The 21,440-nt window shown below is 40.1% G+C and overlaps 1 protein-coding gene and 1 pseudogene across 1 annotated transcript in view; one reads left to right on the top strand and one right to left on the bottom strand.

The window, feature by feature from the left end:
- NDUFAF2 (NADH:ubiquinone oxidoreductase complex assembly factor 2) overlaps positions 1-21,440 on the top strand; it is a 174,763-nt gene that overhangs the window by 64,815 nt on the left and 88,508 nt on the right. The gene's annotated exons all lie outside the window — the stretch shown is intronic.
- On the bottom strand, positions 17,492-18,298 carry LOC128065931 (prohibitin 1-like; annotated as a pseudogene).

The raw sequence follows: 21,440 nt of genomic DNA, 5'->3' as shown, positions 1-21,440 counted from the left end.
TATGAATAATTACATTCAATAAAAATCAAACAGCATCTTACTTATGGCTCATCAAAGAGAAAAACAACCTTGCCCTTAATTGTGATGAGATACATGGTGTTACAGGTAACAACAGATGGGACTGTCATTTCTACTTTATTTTGTCATTTTTCATACTATAGGATGAAACTTTGAAGGGTCATTGATATAGATCAAAGCACAATAACTCTTTTGGACTTTGAGGATACTCTATTAAATCATCTCAGATCCATTGTTGAAATGAAGATTTGCACAACCCCCTGGTGGCTCATTTTCATAATGTTCATGGGGTTCTCCAGGCAAGAATATTGAAGTGGTTGCCATTCCCTTCTCCAGTGATTCATGTTTTGTGAGAACTCCACCATGACCCATTTGGAAAATACCCTGATGCTTAGAAGGATTGAGGGCAGGAGAAGAAGAGGGCGACAGAAGATGAGATGGTTGGATGGCATCACTGACTCAAAGGACATGAGTTTGAGCAAACTCTGGGAGATAGTGAAGCCTGGCGTGCTGCAGTCCATGGGGTCACAAAGAGTCAGATACCACTTGGTGACTGAACAACAACTGGTGGCTCAATTGTAGAGAATCTGCCTGCAATTCAGAAGACCGATTACAGTGTAGGAAACACAGGTTCAATCATTGAGTCAAGAAGGATTCCTTTCTTGGTGAAGGAAATGGCAGCCCACTCCAGTAGTCTTGCCTGGGAAATCCCATGGACAGAGGAGCCTGGCTGGCTACAGTCCATGGGGATCACAAGAGTTGGACACGACTCAGTGACTAAACCACCAACAACAACAACTGAACATGTTTAAAAAAGTTTTAAGTAGTTGTGAAATTGTGCTCTTTCCCTGGCTTCAACCAAGAACAAATTATAAAACACTTCAACCTGAAGTTTACACAGTCTGATAAGTCTTTTTTTTTTTCTCCTTTTTTTCCTCATACATGGTTAGTGTAATGGGTTGAGTAGTATCCCCCAGAAGTTCTTATCTGCCCCAAATAAGGTCTTTGTGTAATGTAATTTGTTGAGGTGGGGTCCTGCTAGGTTAGAGCGGGCCCTAAATCCAATGACTAGTGCCTTACAAGACGAGGAGAGAGCACAGAGAGAAGACTGTCCTGTGATGATGCAGGCAGAGACTGGAGTGATGCAGCTGCAAGCCCAGAAATGTCATGGAATGCCAGGGCCGCTAGAAGATGCAAGGACGACATCTTCCCTAGCATCTCCAGAGGGAGCCTGACTCTGCCTGCACCTTGATTTTGGACTTCTAGTCTACAGAACTCTGAGAGAATAGATTTCTCCATTTTTAATGTGTATTGATTTACTTTTGGCTGCGTTGAGTCTTAACTGCAGCGCATGGAATCTTCTTTGCAGCACACAGCCTTAGTTGCCCTTGTGGCATGGGAGATCTTAGCTTCCAGAGCAGAGAGCGAACCTGCATCCGCTGCATTGATAGGTGGATTCTTAACTACTGGACCTCCAGGGAAGTTCCACTTCTCTTGTTTTAAACTACCCAGTTTGTGGTATTTTGTTATGGCAACCCTAGGAGACTAAGACAGTATTCCTAACCATTCTCCTAAGAACATATGTTTTACTACTTACTTTTACACGTTTGTCCTGTGTGCTATACTGTGAGGTCCTTGCAAGTGAAACCATGTTATACTTATCCATAGTATGCACATGATTCAGTGTCCCCCAAATAGTTATCACATAAGTGTGTGGACACTTATTTTTTAAGGATCCCAAATGTATTCTTCATGAATAAACATGTTATTTTTAAATTAGATTTGGATATTCGAGGAAGACAAGAGTATAAATAATCATAAGGATATTCTGTATGGAAAAGGTTGGAGATAATTACCAGGCATAGGTTTCTATAGTTAGCAAAGGTATGCTAGCTGTTACTACCACTTTTAGATCCCATTCATATGAAAGATAAGATCTGAAGTGAATTTTAAAGTAAATGAAATTTCTAAAGAGCTGTCAATCTGAATTTTCCAGAGAATATTCAGTTTGTCACAATTTTGCTTTAACTTTATAGAGCACAACTGAAAATAAATGATTGCTTAACTATCAAAACTTTGTCCAAAGTACAGATCACTTATAAAGATTAACATTTTAGTAAAAAGACTAAAATATGTAATTTAAAGTCATGGTATTTTATGAAGAACTGATATTCCAAAATAACATTCAAGGGGATATATAAAAATTTTTAATTTTTATTCTTAAAGGATTGGCTTATAGCCTGAATTTCTAAGAAATGAAAAAATGGTCAGTAAATAATATTCTTATGTCTCAGTTTAAATTTATTCTCCATTTGCTAGTATCATTTTTTTGTTTCTCTCTGATTACAAGTAGTTTTAAATTGTCCCTTGGAGAGTTTATTACCCAGTAGTTGAAATACTGCTAGTAGAGGCACTAATGACTCTTCTAGGTGCTTGTAGGTTGTTTTAACCTGTCTCAGGTTTTGAGAGTTTTTTCCATGAATTTTAGCATATAGGAATTCCTAGTCTTTGTATATTGAATTCTCACCCTTCTTATAGAGACTAAGTAAGAAATACTGATTTAATTCACTACAGGAAATGGACCAGTATTAGAAAAAAAAAAGAATGCCAATTTTAAAAATTGGCAAATACTTAAATGTATATGTCTTTTAGCTACATAAACTAATAAATTATGAATTATAATCAAAATTTAGTTTATCCAACAAGGTGAATATAAACATCTCTTGTAATGGCTAAATCTTTATATATACAAATCTGTGGGTGGACACTCAAGTTATCTTCTACTAATAAGAAAAGGATCACTGATTTTAGTTAGTAAAGGATATCTTTTTAGACATTTGTTCATTATGTTTTCTAGAGGAAAGAGATGATTTTAAGGGCCACTTGGTAATTATCTTCTGCTTTCCAACGATGTTTTCACATTCCATAGATCAAAATAAAAATCTCTGTGGCAGCCATGGGCAAACCAGGTATCCTTCTTGAATTCTAACAGTTTCTCTGACATATCTTGTGACTGGATCATATGGGTAAAATTATCCATAATAAACTCGAATTAAAAATCTAAATATGAGCAAGTAGATCTGTAACTAATATGCTGGAATATATTTTTAGAAATATATTTGTACTTTTGGACCTACTACTGTTACTCTAATACCCCAATAAGCCCAATAACCTTGATGGTACTATATTAACCATATAAGATTTTTACCTTTTGTTCAAAATTTGTTGTTGTACATGCCTTTGAGCTCTGTCATGTCTGACTCCTTACTACCCTTTGGACTGTAGTCCTCTAGGCTCCTCTGTCTATAAGATTATCCCATCTAGAATGCTGGAATGGGTTGCCATTTCCTCTTCCAGGGGATCTTCCCTATCCAGGGATCGGACCTGCGTCTCTTGCAGCTCCTGCATTGGCAGGTGGATTCTTTTACCACTGAGCTACCTGGGAAGTCCTTGAAATTTGTTGGTCTTTGATAAAGGAATAATTCTATGATTGTAATTTAAATTCCTCTTTAACTCAAGTGCTTATCATTAGCAAGCCAGTACCATAAATGATAGTATATATATGCAGTGGATGCAGCTGTAAAAAATAACGAGGGCATGCTTTGTGTATTAATATTTTGTATAAAAAATTCCAATAGATATTACTGTGAAGAAAGCTGAGCACCAAAGAATTGATGCTTTTGAACTGTGGTGTTGGAGAAGACTCTTGAGAGTCCCTTGGACTGCAGGGGGATCCAACCAGTCCATTCTGAAGGAGATCAGTCCTGGGTGTTCTTTGGAAGGAATGATGCTAAAGCTGAAACTCCAGTACTTTGGCCACCTTATGCAAAGAGTTGACTCATTGGAAAAGACTCTGATGCTGGGAGAGATTGGGGGCAGGAGGAAAAGGGGATGACAGAGGATGAGATGGCTGGATGGCATCACCAACTCAATGGATGTGAGTTTGAGTGAACTCCGGAAGTTGGTGATGGACAGGGAGGCCTGGTGTGCTGCAATTCATGGGGTCACAAAGAGTCGGACACGACTGAGCAACTGAACTGAACTGCATAAAATGGAAAATTGCAGAAATTTTGTAGAGTTAGCTATTTTTTTGTGGAAAAGCAAAAGGGGTAAAATTATATGTGTGTAGATATGTATAAGATACATGTGTGCATGTGCGCGCATGCGTGTGTGTTAGTCGCTCAGTTTGTGTCCAACTCTTTGTGACCCCATGGACTCTAGCCCACCAGGCTCTGTCCATGGAATTCTCCAGGCAAGAGTACTCGAGTGGGTTGCCATTTCCTTTTCCAGGGGATCTTCCCAACCCAGGGATGAACCTGAGTCTCCTACATTTCAGGCAGATTCTTTACTGTCTGAGCCATTGGGGAAGATATATAACTTACATATATATATATATTAATACATATGTTGACTTTTCTGTTGACTTTGTGTGCATGAAAATAATTTCTAGAAGGTTGAACTAATAAAAGGAAGTTGCCAGCTATGTGTATGTGCAGAGATGAGCACTCAGCAAATAGGACTTATGTATAGTATATAACCTTTCTTTCTTATATTTGATCATTTTTTCTGTGTACCTCATCCCAATTCTGTGTATTCAATGGAAATAATCATCTTTGGGACCTCAATGTTGGTAGCAAATCCAATGTAGCCCTACCAAAAGCAATTTATATATAGAAGGATGCCTTCTCTTTAGATAGTCTTTTAGAGAAGGGTGTGTTAACCTAAGTAAATAATTCTTCAAATTAAGTAGTGTCCATCTGCAGAAATTGTTAGAAGTGTTTGTATTTTGGATGTCAGCATTTTGTTCTTATATTTTTACCTTTTTTTTCTAATTATGAAAGTAATAAAAAAAAAAGTTATTTAATATAAGCATCAAAAGTTTACCATAGTCCTTTCTCAACCCATTGAAATAACCACATTCAGTTTTCAGTTGGTTAAACATCCAGTTTTTTCCTTGGTCTTTTGACTTCGTTTAATAGTTTTTTGGTTTTTTTTTGCTCCCTAGAAGTTTTTTTAGAAAGAAAAATATACAGCACTTTTCTTAAAAGTTTCTGAGTTATTTATCATTTATTGGAAAGCCTTTCCAATTAAATAATATATAATAATTGTAAGGGATCAATCCAATAAGATAAAATAATTGTAAGTACATATGCACTAACATAGGACCATTTAATACATAAAACAAAGATTAATATAAAGAGAGGAAGTGACAAATATAAAGGAAGGAGGGGAAAAGTTGTTTCTTTGAAACGGTAAACTGATAAACCTTCAGCCAGACTCATAGTAATAGTAGGAGATTTTAACACCCCGTTTACATCAATAGGTTATCCAGAAAGAAAATCAATATGGAAATATTGGCTTTAAATGACACATTAGCTCAGATAGACGTAATAGATATATAGAGAACATTTCATCCAAAAGAAGCTGAATATACACGTTTTTTTCCAGATGCACACACTGAGAAATGAACATTTCTCACATTTCTCAGTATCACAAGCTAGTCCACAAAACAAAACTCAGTTAATTTAAGACTGAAATCACATCAAGTATCTTTTCCAACCACAACATTATGTCCCTGGAAATCAACTGAAAAAAACACAAACATGTGGAGACTAAACAATATGCTACGAAACAAGATGGATCACTGAAGAAATCAAAGAAAAAATAAAAAAGTATCTAGAGATGAAGGAAAGCAAAAACACAATGATCTAAAACCAATGAGACACAGTAAAAGCAGTTCTAAGAGGGAAGTTTATACAATACAAGCTTACCTGGGGAAATAAGAAAAATCTTAAATAACCTAACTTTATACCTAAAGCCACTAGAGAAAGAATAGCAAACAAAAACCAAAGTCAGTAAAAGAAAATAAAACATAAAGATCCAAGCAGAAATAAATGAAATAAAACAATAGAAAAGATCAGTGAAACTAAAAGCTGGCTCTTTGACAAGATACACAATCTGATAAACCTTTAGTCAGATTCATTAAAAAGAGAGGGTCCAAATCAATAAAATTGAAATAAAAGAGAGGAAGTTTCAAATAATACCACAGAAATACAAAGAATCATAAGAGATTACTGTGAATAATTATGCATAGTAAAATAGACTATTTATAAGTGGATAAATCTTTAGAAACATATACTATTCCAAGACTGAAAACCAGAAAGAAAATATGAACTGACCAAGTATCGGTAACAAAACTGAATCAGTAATTTTAAAAATCTCCAACCAAACAAAAGTCCAGGACTCAGAGCATGTGAAAGTTTGCATAATCTCTTTAAGAGTGGAGTCTGTGCTTCCTGCAGCTTTCCAGCTCTCCTGTATACAAGCCCCATTGGCCTTCAAAGCCAGATGTTTGGGGGTTCATCTTCCCAGTGCAAGACCCCCAGGCAAGGGGGGCTCAGACCTTTTGCCCCTTGAGGAGAACCTCTGCATTTGTGATAGTTCTCCTATTTGTATGTTGCCTACCAAAGTGTGTGGGAGTGCACTCCCATATCTCTACCCCTCCTTCCTGTTTCTTTGTGGTTCCTTCTTTATGTATTTAGTTGTTGACAGTCTTCTGCTAGTTTTCAGATTGTTGTCGTAAGTAATTGCTCTGTAAATAGTTGCAATTTTGATATGTTTGTTTAGAGGAAGTGAGCCCAGGGTCTTCCTTCCCCATCTTGGCCACCTCACCTTTGACCTTCCTACCAACTTTTCTGAAACACTTCTTTGATCCTGAAGTCACTACACTCTGCAGGGCTCCAGGCAAATTTGAACTTCAATGTGTCAGAACTTCCCTTGCCTACTACTCCCCTTCAACAGCAAAATAAGTTCAGTATAAAAAACTATTTATTTGGTTTGTAGTATGATTTTTAAACTATAATCGGCCAACAGAATAATTTATAATAACAATAATTGCTAATACATCTAACACTAAGTGCCAAGTACTATTCTTAGTACTTTATATACAGTCACTAAATTATCCTGCTAGTGTATTTTATCTTATTTTTCCTATTTTATACTTTGGCCACCTCATGTGAAGAGTTGACGCATTGGAAAAGACTCTGATGCTGGGAGAGATTGGGGGCACGAGGAGAAGGGGATGACAGAGGATGAGATGGCTGGATGGCATCACAGACTCGATGGATGTGAGTCTGAGTGAACTCCGGGAGTTGGTGATGGACAGGGAGGCCTGGTGTGCTACAGTTCATGGGGTCACAAAGAGTTGGACACGACTGAGCTACTGAACTGAACTGAACAGAGAGCACAGGGAATTTAAGTAATACTAAATTATGTAACCTCGCAAATTACAAAGCCACATGGTCTGGCTCCCATGACTGTGCTCTTAACCAATTGCCTTCTTGTTGCTCAGTCGCTAAGTCAGTTCTGACTCTTTGTGACACTGTGGACTGCAGCACGCCAGGCTTCCCTGTCCTTCACTGTCTCCCAGAGTTTGCTCAGACTCATTTCCATGAGTTAGTGATGACATCCAACCATCTCATCCTCTGTCACTCCCCCTTCTCTTGAGAGTGTGAAAATGTTAGTTGCTCAATTGTGTCTGACTCTTTGTGACCCCATGGACTGTAGCCCACCAGGCTCCTCTGTCTATGGGATTCTCCAGCAAGAATATTGGAGTGGGTTGCCATTCTCTTCTCCAGGGGATCTTCCCCCACCCAGGGGCCAAACCTAGGTCTCTTTCATTGCAGATAGATTCTTTACCATCAGAGCTATGAGGGAAGCCAAGGATGGGATACGAACCCAAAAGTGAAAGTTGCTCAGTTGTGTCTGACTCTTTACGATCCTATGGACTGTAGCTTGCCAGGCTCCTCTGTCCATGGGATTCTGACAAGAGTACTGGTTGCTGCTACTGCTGCCGCTGCCGCTAAGTCACTTCAGTTGTGTCCGACTCTGCGACCCCAGAGACAGCAGCCCACCAGGCTCCCCATCCCTGGGATTCTCCAGGCAAGAACACTGGAGTGGGTTGCCATTTCCTTTTCCAGTGCATGAAAGTGAAAAGTGAAAGTGAAGTTGCTCAGTCGTGTCCGACTCTTAACGACCCCTACCAGGTTCCTCTGTCCATGGGATTTTCCAGGCAAGAGTACTGGAGTGGGGTGCCATTGCCTTCTCCAAGAGTACTGGAGTGGGTAGCAATTCCCTTCTCCAGGGGATCTTCCTGAACCCAGGATTGAACCAGCGTTTCCTGCACTGCAGGCATTCTTTACGGTCTGAGCCACCATGGAAGTGCCCTGCAGTTCTCTTACCTTTAGTCTTTCCTAGCATCAGGGTCTTTTTCCAGTGAGTCAGCTCCTCACATCAGGTGGCCAAAGTATTGGAGCTTCAGCTTCAGCATCAGTCCTTCCAATGAATATTCAGGCTTGATTTCCTTTAGGATTGACTGGTTTGATCTTACAGTCCAAGGGACTCTCAAGAGTCTTCTCCACCTAAAGAAACAAAAGACCTATATATAGAAAACTATAAAACACTGATGAAAGATATCAAAGAGGACACAAATAGATGGAAAAATATACCATGTTCATGGATTGGGAGAATCAATATAGTGAAAATGAGTATACTACCGAAAGCAATCTATAGATTCAGTGCAATCCCTATCAAGCTACCGATGGTATTTTTCACAGAACTAGAACAAATAATTTCACAATTTGTATGGAAATACAGAAAACACCGAATAGCCAAAGCAATCTTGAGAAAGAAGAATGGAACTGGAGGAATCAACCTGCCTGACTTCAGGCTATATAGCAAAGCTACAGTCATCAAAACAGTATGGTACTGGCACAAAGACAGAAATACAGATCAATGGAACAAAATAAAAAGTCCAGAGATAAATCCACGCACCTATGGACACCTTATCTTTAACAAAGGAGGCAAAAATGTACAATGGATTAAAGACAATCTCTTTAACAAGTGGTGCTGGGAAAACTGGTCAACTACTTATAAAAGAATGAAACTAGAACACCTAACACCATACACAAAAATAAACTCAAAATGGGTTAATGATCTAAATGTAAGACCAGAAACTATGAAACTCCTAGAGGAAAACATAGGCAAAACACTCTCTGACATAAATCACAGCAGGATCCTCTATAACCCACCTCCCAGAGTAGTGGAATTAAAAGCAAAAATAAACAAATGGGACCTAATTAAACTTAAAAGCTTTTGCACAATGAAGGAAACTATAAATGAGGTGAAAAGACAGCCTTCAGATGGAAGAAAATAATAGCAAACGAAGCAACTGAGAAAGAATTAATCTCAAAAATATACAAGCAACTCCTGCAGCTCAATTCCAGAAAGATAAACGACCCAATCAAAAAATGGGCCAAAGAACTAAACAGACCCTTCTCCAAAGAAGACATACAGATGGCTAACAAACACATGAAAAGATGCCCAACATCACTCATTATTAGAGAAATGCAAATCAAAACCACAATGAGGTACCATTTCATACCAGTCAGAATGACTGCTATCCAAAAGTCTACAAACAATAAACGCTGGAGAGGGTGTGGTGAAAAGGGAACCCTCTTACACTGTTGATGGGAATGCAAACTAGTACAGCCACTATGGAGAACAGTGTGAAGATTCCTTTAAAAACTGGAAATAGAACTGCCATATGACCCAGCAATCCCACTGCTGGGCATACACACCAAGGAAGTCAGAATTGAAAGAGATAACATGTACCCCAGTGTTCATCGCAGCACTGTTTATAATAGCTAGGACACGGAAGCAACCTAGAAGTCCATCAGCAGATGAATGGATAAGAAAGCTGTGGTACATATACACAATGGAATATTACTCAGCCATTAAAAAGAATACATTTGAATCAGTTCTAGTGAGGTGGATGAAACTGGAGCCTATTATACAGAGTGAAGTAAGTCAGAAAGACACCATTACAGTATACTAATGCATATATATGGAATTTAGAAAGATGGTAACAATGACTCTATATGTGAGACAGCAAAAGAGACACAGATGTATAGAACAGTGTTCTGGACTCTGTGGGAGAAGGTGAGGGTGGGATGATCTGAGAGAATAACTTTGAAACATGTATATTATCATGTGTGAAATAGATTGCCAGTCCAGGTTTGATGCATGAGACAGGCTGCTCAGGGCTGGTGCACTGGGATGACCCAGAGGGATGGGATAAGGAGGGAGGTGGGACGGGGGTTCAGGATGGGGAACACATGTACACCCATGGCTGATTCATGTCAATGTATGGCACAAACTACTACACTATTGTAAAGTAATTAGCCTCCAATTAAAATAAATTAAAAAAAAATCTTACTCAAAATTTAATGAAAAAAGTCTTCTCTAGCACCACAATCCTATGAAGTTAAAAAATCTTTTATTCAGCATATGTTTTTCAGCTTAATTGGTGTCAAGGTCATATTAGTTATTTGTAGAGATCTGCAAAGTAAAACATTGCCATAACTTTTTGAGATGAGGGTTGACCTCAGCGATTTCTGATCCAATCATGGTTTGCACTAGGTGCGCACTTCCTGTGAACCTCAGTGCTGTAACAACCACATTTTTCTCTCTGATATTTCATGTTGTTTAAACCATGATGAGAACCTTATCTTTGTCTGGTAGGATTATAACCTGCCACAGAGCCCACAGCCTAAAAAAGAATCGACCCAACTATTCCCAGAATACTATCTCATCCCAGTTGGGTTTCCTCTGAGGTATTAAGGACAGGAAAAATAAAAGGAGTAAAATGGAGTGTCTGGTGGTGCCGTGTTTGCCTAGGGTCAGCTTAAGTGGCATTTATGTAAGGGTGTATACCGTCACTATGGTGAAGGGAAAGTCTTTCAAGCCGTTTATCAGTGATTTTATAGTTCACATTTCATGGAGTATGGAATAAAAGAGCAAAGAAAGTTTACTTTCAAAGTAATTTATTAAACATGAAGTGAAAAAAACAAGATAAACTTGTTTATTTTCATTTTCTTCCCTTTAAAATGGCATCCTTATTATTGACCCATGAACTCATTCTCTTTCATATCACAAATTTAAGTGTCTATCTGAATAAGACCTAGCCAGTTCTAATACATTTTTAAACTCCTGATATGTTCTGGAGCTAACTTTGAGAATTCATTTCCTTGGATTTTTTCCCCCCTTTAAGATTTGAAGAGTTGGGAAATTATGTTTGGACGGCTTTCAACTGAGGAGATATGTTTTCTTGTTTATCCATTTTAAGTAAAAAGAAAAAACAAAAAATAAATATTCATATCATTTCTTACAGAATAACTCAGTTGTCAAATTATTTTTGTATCCCAGGGTTAGTGCTTACTCAGATTAAACTTTTTGGGAAGGAGACTGAGTTAAAAATGTGGATGCTCTTTAATATGATAGGGTACCTTGAACTGTTTCAAAGGCATAACAGGTTTTGTTTTTGTATGAAGTAAAGAATGAGGCGTTGGAGTTATAAACTTAAGATTCTTGTTGGATAAATGAACTTTCCTAAGGGTAAGGGCAATGGAAATGTTTAATAATTTGCATTGAGAAATTAATGTTACCAAAACTGTCTCCCAAGACAGCCCTCTTCAAGCCATTATACCTGGTCTAATCACCTTATTTCTCAATGTCAGAAAAGTTGATCTTAACCCTAACACCTGAATAAGAGTTCTGCTTGTAACCTTTGTGTTTTTTCCTTGAAGACATGGTAGTGGAGAAGTATCATTCCTCATTCTTCTTTGTAATTTAGATGTTTCTCATTCTTTTGCTAGAAGCAGTGAGGCAGTGCAAAATATCATCTTTGAGACTATAAGGACATCAGAGTCTGACTAGAGTGGATTAAGATGGGCGATTTGGGAGAGGAGTGGTGGCAGAACGTTCACAATTGGATCTGCTTTTATAGGCTTTGTCGGTTGCATGTCAAAGTTGCTTTTGACATAACATGCAAGTGAAACTATCCATCCCTACATCTCTATGTGGAAGCCAGTTCAGTTCAGTTCAGTTGCTGCGTTGTGTCTGACTCTTTGCAACCCCATGGACTGCAGCACTCCAGGCTTTCCATGGACAGAGGAGCCTGGTGGGCTACAGTCCATGAGATTGCAAAAGTCAGACACAACTTAGCGACTAAATCTCCACCACAACAAAAGTACAGTCGTCAAATTTGGTGTTTGAAAGCCACAGAGTATGTGAGATGCCTGGAGAAAGGCACATAATGGATGGCTATTTCCATAAATGAAACAAGAAGGTAAGGGAACCCTGATACTATCCATTCATATTCAAAGAGAGAAAAGCAAAAGATGAGATGCAATTTTATGCCCTCCTTCAGCTCTGTGGAAGCCAAGATATATTTGTAAAGCCTATTCATACTAATCTACAAAATTAAGCATTTTGGATTTATATCAGAGTTTTGTATTTGTAATATATATAGAAAGGATATTAATCTGGCAATTTTAAAGATCAAGTTTATCCCTGTGGTATTACATCCTCTAATTATATACTATTTGAGTCAATATATTCAAATAGCCCTTTATTAAAAATAATATAAATAGGTCACAAGAGGACATAGTTATTTTTTAATAAACCCACTCTTCCTTGTTAGAAAGAGTTTCCTTTATTAAGAAAGATTAAAAGAAAAAAATCACTTCTAGGGAAAAAGTTGTTTTTAGTAATTTAGGATCTCATCAAGTACTAAAAAGTTATTTGAGGAGTAAAACATGGGAGGGCAGGAGAAGGGGACGACAGAGGATGAGATGGTTGGATGGCATCACCGACTCAATGGACATGGGTTTGGGTGGATCCGGGAGTTGGTGATGGACAAGAGGCCTGGTGTGCTGCAGATCGTTGGGTCGCAAAGAGTCGGACATGACTGAGCGACTGAACTGAACTGATTTATCCTCTATCAGAGCTAACTGTGCTCTTGACAAGAAGTACTGAGTGTACCCAAACTTACGTTTAGTTTTATAGAGTAGTTTAACTATTTTGGTTGTACATTTGTTGACATTAAAGGGTGATAGGAAATGGTATATGCACAGGCTTTGAAGTCATGCAGACCAGAATTTAAATTCTGTGTTCTGTACTGAGAAATTGTGTGACCTTGATCCAAGTTTATGTTTAAGTGGCATTTAGTTAATTCACACTGTTGTCAGCGATCACCTCTGTATAGTTTGACGATGTTTTATGAGGACACTTTTTTAACCTAATGTGTAAGGTCTTTGAATGAGTAATGATGGAATAAGTTTATATTCCTTGGTTTTTAAGAGCTTTAAGAAACGGCTTGATGATGATTCTAGTATGATCTCCCAAATTTCCTTTCAGTTCTAGCTTATTTTAAAATTGTTAAAATTTGGAGATATGAGTAACATGCAACCTAAACATTCTTGTGGCAACCAGCTTTCTGTTTGCCTGGCATGGAATATTGACTGTCTGCGATAAGCAGAAGATACTGTGTTTATACATAAGGAGTTTGTAATTCAGTTGGAGGAAAAGCTACAGATGAAATATATAGAAAAACATGCTCGTTCTTACTTCTGTGATAAGCCCCAGACCTTTTAAATGTGTCCATTCACTTCCTTTCAGGGGACTACGTCTTAGTTACCAGAAGTTGAAGAACTGTCATAACAGGGCTACAAAATCTGTAAATTTTATATACATGTGCTTGCACATACATGCATGTACATACACATACATATATGTATGTAATTATGGCAAAACACAAATAACATGAAATTTTCTATCTTAGCCAGTGTTAAGTGCACAACTTAGTAGTGTTAAGCACATTCACATTGTTTTACATCCAATCTCTAAAACTCTTCATCTTGAAAACCTGAAACTCTATACCCATTAAACAAAAACTTCCCTTCCCCATTTGTTCCCATCAACCACCATTCCGTTTTCTATTTCTATGAACACAGAAGAAAGTAGGTACCTCGTATAAGTAGAATCATGCAGTGTTTGTCTTTTGGTGACTGGTTTATTTCACTTAGCATAATGTCATCAAGGTCCTTCCATGTTGTAGCATTTGTCACAATTTCCTTCCTTTTCAAGGCTGAATAATACTGAATTGTATCTGTATACCACCAGTGTTGTTTTTCTGTTAATCTGTCATGGACTCTTGGGCTGCTTCCATCTTCTGTCTGTTGTAAGTGGTACTGCTGTGAGCATGGGTGTACACATATCTCTTCAAGACCCTGCTTTCAGTTCTTTTGCTTATTTGCCCAGAATCTGGATCACATGATAATTCAAGTTTTAACTGTTTTGAGGAGCACCATACTCTTCCATAGCAGCTGTACAGATTTACATTCCCACCAGCAGTGCACAAGGGTTCCATTGTGTCCACATCCTTGCTGACACTTGTTATTTTCTTTTTTTTTCAATAGTAGATATCTTAATAGGTGTGAGGTATAGTAGTATAATTTAAGCCAAACTTTAACACAGAGAACATTATTATGGAATATACAATCTTGTTTCGAGATCATGGCGAAAGCCTAAATTTGAGTATTGTGCCAGTTGACTCTTTTATACTCCATTATACTCCACAGTTTGGGGTACCATATTTGTGTGTGTGTGTGGTATGTGTGTGAGTGCTAAGTCACTTCAGTTGTGTCTGACTCTGTGCGGCCCTATGGGCTGTAGCCCACCAGGCTCCTCTGTTCGTGGGATTCTCCAAGCAGGAATACTGGTGTGGGTTGCCATGCCCTCCTCCAGGGGGTCTTCTCTACCCAAGGCCGTATCTACATCTCTTAAATCTTCTGCATTGGCAAGTGGGTTCTTTACCACCAGCGCCACCTGGAAAGCCCAGTGTGTGATATAGCATAGAGCATTTTCTCTCTTACAGTTGTCTCTGTGTTGTAGTCAATCTCTGTTCTTAACCATTTGACCCCTGAGACCACCAGTATGTTTCAGATCAGTAATAGCCAAAGAGCCGAAGTTGTTACTATCCTGCTGAGAACTGTACATGCAGTATGTCTTGGTGTCCCTTCCGGAATGTGAGGCCATTAGATTGATGTGAGTGAGTGAAGTCACTCAGTCGTGTCCGACTCTTTGCGACCCCATGGACTGTAGCCTTGCAGGCTCTTCCCTCCCTGGGATTCTCCAGGCAAGAGTACTGGAGTGGGTTGCTATTTCCTTCTCCATAGATTGATATGAGTCATAGTGAAAAAATACTGGCACCGCTAAACCAGACTCAGAGAGTTGTGAACCTTCCTCTCTTTCTCCCATATATAGTAAAGTGTTTGACCTATGTATTTGTGTGTGTGTTTATATAAATATATGTTTAGGCAACCCACTCCAGTACTCTTGCCTGGAAAATCCCATGGACAGAGGAGCATGGTGGGCTACAGTCCACGGGGTCGCAAAGAGTCAGACACGACTGAGCGACTTCACTTCACTTATAACTATATTTTCTATTTAGATATTTTTTTGTAAATGAAGTGAAGAATTTTGATTCTTAAAAGAAAAATACGTGGAGTAGAATCTTTAAGTTTTGTATACAAAGAGTGATAGAGTTGTGAGACAATAAAGCTGTTTTATAAGATAATTCTCTTCCTTCTGGAGAAGACATGAGATTGAGGACTCAAAGACAAAGACATAAAACTGCAATGAAAGGAGAGAGGAAAATCAGCGTGAGGGGAACGTGGAGCCAGGTATAAGGCTCTCACATAAACTCGTTACCTGCACATTTTCTAAGAGTGAACCACAAATATAACTCTGAGCTTTATAGCAGCAAATTCAAAAAGAGAAAACCTTCCAGTCAGAACTTCACAGTGGCTATGAGATCAGTCATCTAAACAACTATCTTGGAGAAATATGACTAATTTTTAGTTTACAAAAATGAAAATAGCCTCCTTTTGCTTTTAGTTCTTAAAAAATGCATGTTTCTTATTTTAAAAAAGCCAACCAATCAAAAAAGTACAAAATTTCTCTTGTAATTACCCTGCTAGAGATAATTTGTGAACATTCTGCTGAGCTTCTTGGTGGTCTGTCCAGAAAAGGAAACAGTTGGTCACACAGTTCCTACTGGCTGATTTACTTTCCCAATAGTATAAGAGCTTATAAATTTTTCTGCACCATCAATAATAACACTGGGTCAGTGTGGTTAATTTTTCCTAGTCCTGTAAAAGAAAAATGATATTTGTTTTCTATTATCCTCAGTATTCATATCTGATATGAGTCTCCCACGGTTTTCCTATGTAGGTATTATACAGTGTAATGAACAGGTGTCTTTTACAACATCACTTGATAGATTTGATACATTGTTTTCCTTAAGTATTTCTTATAATTGCATTAAAATATGGGTAATGGTATTTCACCAGATTTTTAATTCAGTAAAAACCGTTTTGAGTAATTAGAAGGCGGGACAAGATAGGCGAAGTGGATTAAGAGGTAGAAACTGCTAGAGATAAAATAGGGTACAGAAATGTAATGTGCAGCACAGTGAAAATAGCCAATATTTTTATGTGGAGTAAAATCCTTAAAAATAACATCGCTGTGTTGTACACCTGAAACTGATATTTTGAGTCACCATAATTCAGTTAAAAAGTGGGAGAACATTCTCTGTGGGCCAAAATGATGTGGTCTGGTATTCTATTTCTTTGGGTTTTGGGGGGGGGGGCGGTTTTTGAGCTGGAAGGTCTGGGTGTCATTTATTGATAGTAGTTTACATAAATGTCTTCTTCCCATGGTCATTTCCTTCAAGGCGCAGGCACAGAGCCCTCTAGAAGGACAGTCTCTGAACCAGGGAGACAGGAACCCTGGATGCACATGTCTTCGGCAGGCCCGTGCAGCCCTGGGCAGATGCAGTCCTTCAACCTGGAAATCCACCGGGTATTTGAGACACAGAGGTGGGAGGTAGAAAGCAAGGCCACAGGACTCTCGTTTCAGTCCAGGCCTGCTCTCACTATCCAAGTCCATTCCAGGACTTTGGGGAGGGCAGCAAATCAGGCCCACCACCTTCATGGGGGCAGATTCTTCAGTCTGTGCTGTTTGTACACACCTGCTTCCGCTGGTCCCGCAGTTAAAGAGCATCAGCTTTATGGTAAGAGAAGGATCACTTCCTCTCTGACCTTCCCCAGCACCTCTCTTCAGCTGGGTCTGTGCAGGAACCACTGGAGAAATCTGAGGCCTGTGTCCCCCATTCATCTGCGTGTGCCATCTTCCTCAAGTCTTAAATGAAGGGTTGGTTGGAGGCTACAAGTTTACTTGCTGACTCCCAGCTCCTCACACACCAAGCCCTGCCTTTCTTCTGCCAGTTGCCAGTGCCTGGGCTGGAGTGCTAGGTGGCCCCAAAGACAGGAGCCAAGCTGGTCTATGTAGGCACTTGGCGATTTTGGGTTGGGAGGTGGATTGAAAAAAGGGGGATGGAAATGAGAAGAATCAAAGTTTTATCTGATTAAAAGATCTGAAGTGATTTTACTTTTGTTTTCTTCACTTTAAGCCAATCATGAAGTTTCACAGTGATTTCTGGGGTAGCAGAAGGAAGGTGGTGCTGAACATCTTGGGGGCTGTGGTCCAGATGGCCCAGGAGGTATGGGCCTCACTGGGGCGGCAGGAGGAGCACCGACTGCCCTCCGGGCAGGTAGGTGATGTTCCGGGAGCGCCGCAGCTCCTATGCGATGTCCTCCGCGGCCTCCCGCTTGCGCAGCTGGATCACCGGCTGCGATGGCAGTGGCGGTTGTGAGTGAGTTGGCGATCCGCTCCGCTGCCTTGAAGTCACCCTCCACAGAGATGATGGCTTCCTTCTTTTGAGGCCCAGCCTTTTCCTCCTCCAATCTGGCCCTCTCTGCTTCCTGCTGAGCCACCTGTTTGGCTTCTGCCTCTCTGTGAACTTCCCAAAAGGTCAAGAATAGGTCATCCAAGATGAGCCCAAAGGTCGCTGCTCGCTCTGTGAGGTCATCGCTCACCCGTCTGGGGCCAGCTCTCTCTGGGTGATCAGTTCTCCCGCCGAGCCACCACGGACTGGCGGATCTCTGTAGTGATGGACTGGCAGCACACTCCCATCGTAGTCCTCTCCCGTGCTGGGGAAGATGCGAGGAGGCTGGCTAGACACCAGCCAGAAGAGGATGCATAGGATGATGATGACTTTCTGTACATCTTTGCTTCCAGTGTTTACTGGCACATTACGTGGTTGAGAGCGGCAGTCAAAGATAATTGGTTTCTGTACCCAAGGGATGAGGAAGTGAGTCCCTTCTTCTATGACAATGTCCTGCACTCCACCGAACCCATCAAAGAGGACAGCTCTGTGCCCAGCATCCATATTATACAAGGCAGAGTTCACCACGCCTCCTGCAATGGCTAAGGCCAGGCCAAACTTGCCAATGGACTCAGACACTTTGGCAGCCATGTCTCCTTTGGCTGGGCTCACTCACACCTGCTTCCACTCTGACCTCCACATCTCAATGTCTTCGTTGATTTGGCTTTATCCAGGAATATATTTGTAGAGACCACTGCTGCTGCTGCTGCTGCTAAGTCACTTCAGACCACTACTCTCCACTAAAATCCATTTTCTCCTTCCTGAACACACAGCTAGACTACATTTACCAGCATCTTTTAAAATTAGGTATAGCTGGGTTTTTTATGACTAGGGTTTTTTTCTAGTGCACTGTGAGTGGAAGTAATGTGAGTCACTTCCTGACCTGGCCAATAAAACTCTGCATATATGTTTCTCGGGGCCCTCTCTTCTTTTTAGCTGAGTGAAATGGCAGTGCTCAGGAAACCTTGAAAGTCATATGTTGACAGTGGCTGAATAGCCATCAGTGTGGATCCTTAAATGATGGACTTACCTGAATGTCTACCCAGGATGGTTATATAAGAAAGAAATATAATATGTCTATTAATATAGACATGAAACAAGGGCCTGGGTGGGGGGTGTGTGTGTGTAATAATGATATAAAAAGATTAAATTAGAAGAACATTAATAAGTATTTATGTATTTTGTTGAAAGTTTGCATCATGGATGGCGAGCAGTAGTAAAATCAATTGAAATTGTCTTAAAATAATTTTAAAACATACTATTGACCAATTTAACAAGAAAAATATAATGTTAAGTATATTCTTATGAATATTAGGAAAACAATTGAAGTTTTTAAATTAGGAAGTGCGTAAAGCAATAGTACAGTCCAAAGACTTGAGAGATTTTAAGGGAAAAGCAGCTGAGGCTCAAGACAGGTGTCATAGGAGGGAAGAGGAGTGCTCATGCTCAGTCATGTCTGACTGTTTGTGACACTTTGGACTGTAGCCACCGGGCTCCTCTGTCCCAGGCAAAAGTACTGGAGTGGCTGGCCATTTTCTATTCCAGGGGATCTTCCTGACCCAGTAATCAAACATGAGTCACCTGTGTGTCCTGCATTGGCAGGCAGATTCTTTACCACTGAGCCACCTGGGAAGCCCAGATGTCATAACGACGGATGAATCAGCAGACCCGACCATAGGTTTCCAGTCCTGATGAGTTAGTGCTAGACAGGAGATTTGCAAGGCTAGAGAGGGCTTGGCAACTTGGGCACTTGACATCATCCTTAAGCCATAGACGAGTTTCAGTAGACCATGGAATTGGTGTACAGGAGTAGGATCTGTCTTTCCACCAAGAATGGGTTCTGTCCAGACAGGTGAGAGCAGTTACGAGTACAATGTATATGGAGCAGAGGCATATAACAAATGCCTGTAACAAATTGCATTCAAATCAGGTTATCAGGAGCAGTTTCTAGAACTAAAGTACAGGGGAAAGGCCAAGGGACAAAACCTTTGCTACTTGACCGGTACCAAAACAAAAATGACCTCCTATTGGTACTTCACTAGCGGTCCAGTTGGTTAAGACTCCATACTTCCACTGCAAGGGGCACGGATTTGATTCCTGGTTGAGGAACTAAGACCCCACATGCTGTGCCATGAAGCCAAGAAAAACCCCAAAACAAATAAATTACATTTTCAAAAGTTGCTTCATATTGATTGCTTAGCTTGGGGTATCTTATTTCCCCACTTCAACATGGTATTCCCACACATGAGAACTTACCGAGTTTACCATGAAGACAGGACAGCTTCAGGGGCTAGATACTAAGGATGTATTACAGAAAGATACAAAGCTCTGTGTAACAGAAGTGTAAGGACTTCAGTTCATGGTTGGTGCTCATTAAGTGGTTAGTTAGACAAGGGAGGCCTGGCGTGCTGCAGTCCATGGGTCGCAAAGAGTCGGACATGAATGAGGGACTGAACTGAAGTGGTTAGAGTAATAGATGTAATCCTGGTAATTTTCATCATAGAGATGAAGTTTAAATAATGAGATCTAATATTATCTAATATCATTGGTGTAACTTTAATGAGCCACTGTAGAGTAGCAATATACCTCCATCATTTTTTTTGAGTATTCCAGTGTGTGTACTGAAAGATTCAGATTCCACAGGACAAGACAGATGTTCATCAACTCTAAAAAGGGGGAAGGTATATGCAATATAGTTTTGTATCAGAATTCTGTTCCTGCGTTTGCCTTGGAAACCACAGTGAGGTCTTAATGCTTTTATATTTTTGTTTTAAAGCAAGTTCCCAACCTACTTGAATTCCAAAAGTTCCACATAAGCAGCTTGCTTAAATTGAACACATTTTTCAGTAGTAATTGTGTTATAAATGGCGGTTCGGTTTCCAGAATAATTCTCAAATCCCTTTTAACCCTCAATTCATCTGAATTGCTGAATGTTAGCAAAAACACCGGAGAAGGCAATGGCAACCCACTCCAGTACTCTTGCCTGGAAAATCCCATGGACGGAGGAGCCTGGTGGGCTGCCATCTATGGGGTCGCACAGAGTCGGACACAACTGAAGCGACTTAGCAGCAGCAGCAAAAACACATATTGTTTAGCAGTGGAATTAAGAGAGTTGCATTAACTCTGAAGGATGAGAGATATTAGTTGCTCAGTTGTGTCTGACTTTTTGTGACCCCATGGACTATAGCCCGCCAGGCTACTCTGTCTATGGAATTCTCCAGGCAAGAATACTTCAATGGGTTGCCATTTTCTTCTCCAGGGGATCTTCCTGACCCAGGAATCAAACCCCAATTCCAGGCAGATTCTTTACCATCTGAAAGTGAAAGTGAAGTCGCTCAGTCGTGTCCAACTCTTTGCCACCCCGTGGACCTGTGTAGCCTACCAGGCTTCTCTGTCCACGGGATTCTCTAGGCAGGAATACTGGAGCGGGTTACCATTTCCTTCTCCAGGGGATCTTCCCAACCCAGGGATTGAACCCAGGTCTCCCGCATCAGAGGCAGATGCTTTAACCTCTGAGCCACCAGTGAACTCTACAGTTTTCTAAAAAGAGAGATGAAGGAGAAGAAAAGGATATGTTTGTGTGTATATAGCTTCCCTAGTAGCTCAGTCGGTAAAGAATCTGCCTGCAGTGCAGGAGACCCCTGGGTTTGATCCCTGGGTTGGGAAGATACCCTGGAGAAGGAAATGGCAACCCACTCCAGGATCCCTGCCTGGAAAATCTCATGGACAGAGG

This window comes from Budorcas taxicolor, chromosome 20, assembly GCF_023091745.1.
Source record: "Budorcas taxicolor isolate Tak-1 chromosome 20, Takin1.1, whole genome shotgun sequence".
In the NCBI taxonomy this organism is placed as follows: domain Eukaryota; kingdom Metazoa; phylum Chordata; class Mammalia; order Artiodactyla; family Bovidae; genus Budorcas; species Budorcas taxicolor.
The sequence above is the reverse complement of the archived record's forward strand: the minus strand, read 5'-3'. Positions and strand labels throughout refer to the sequence as shown.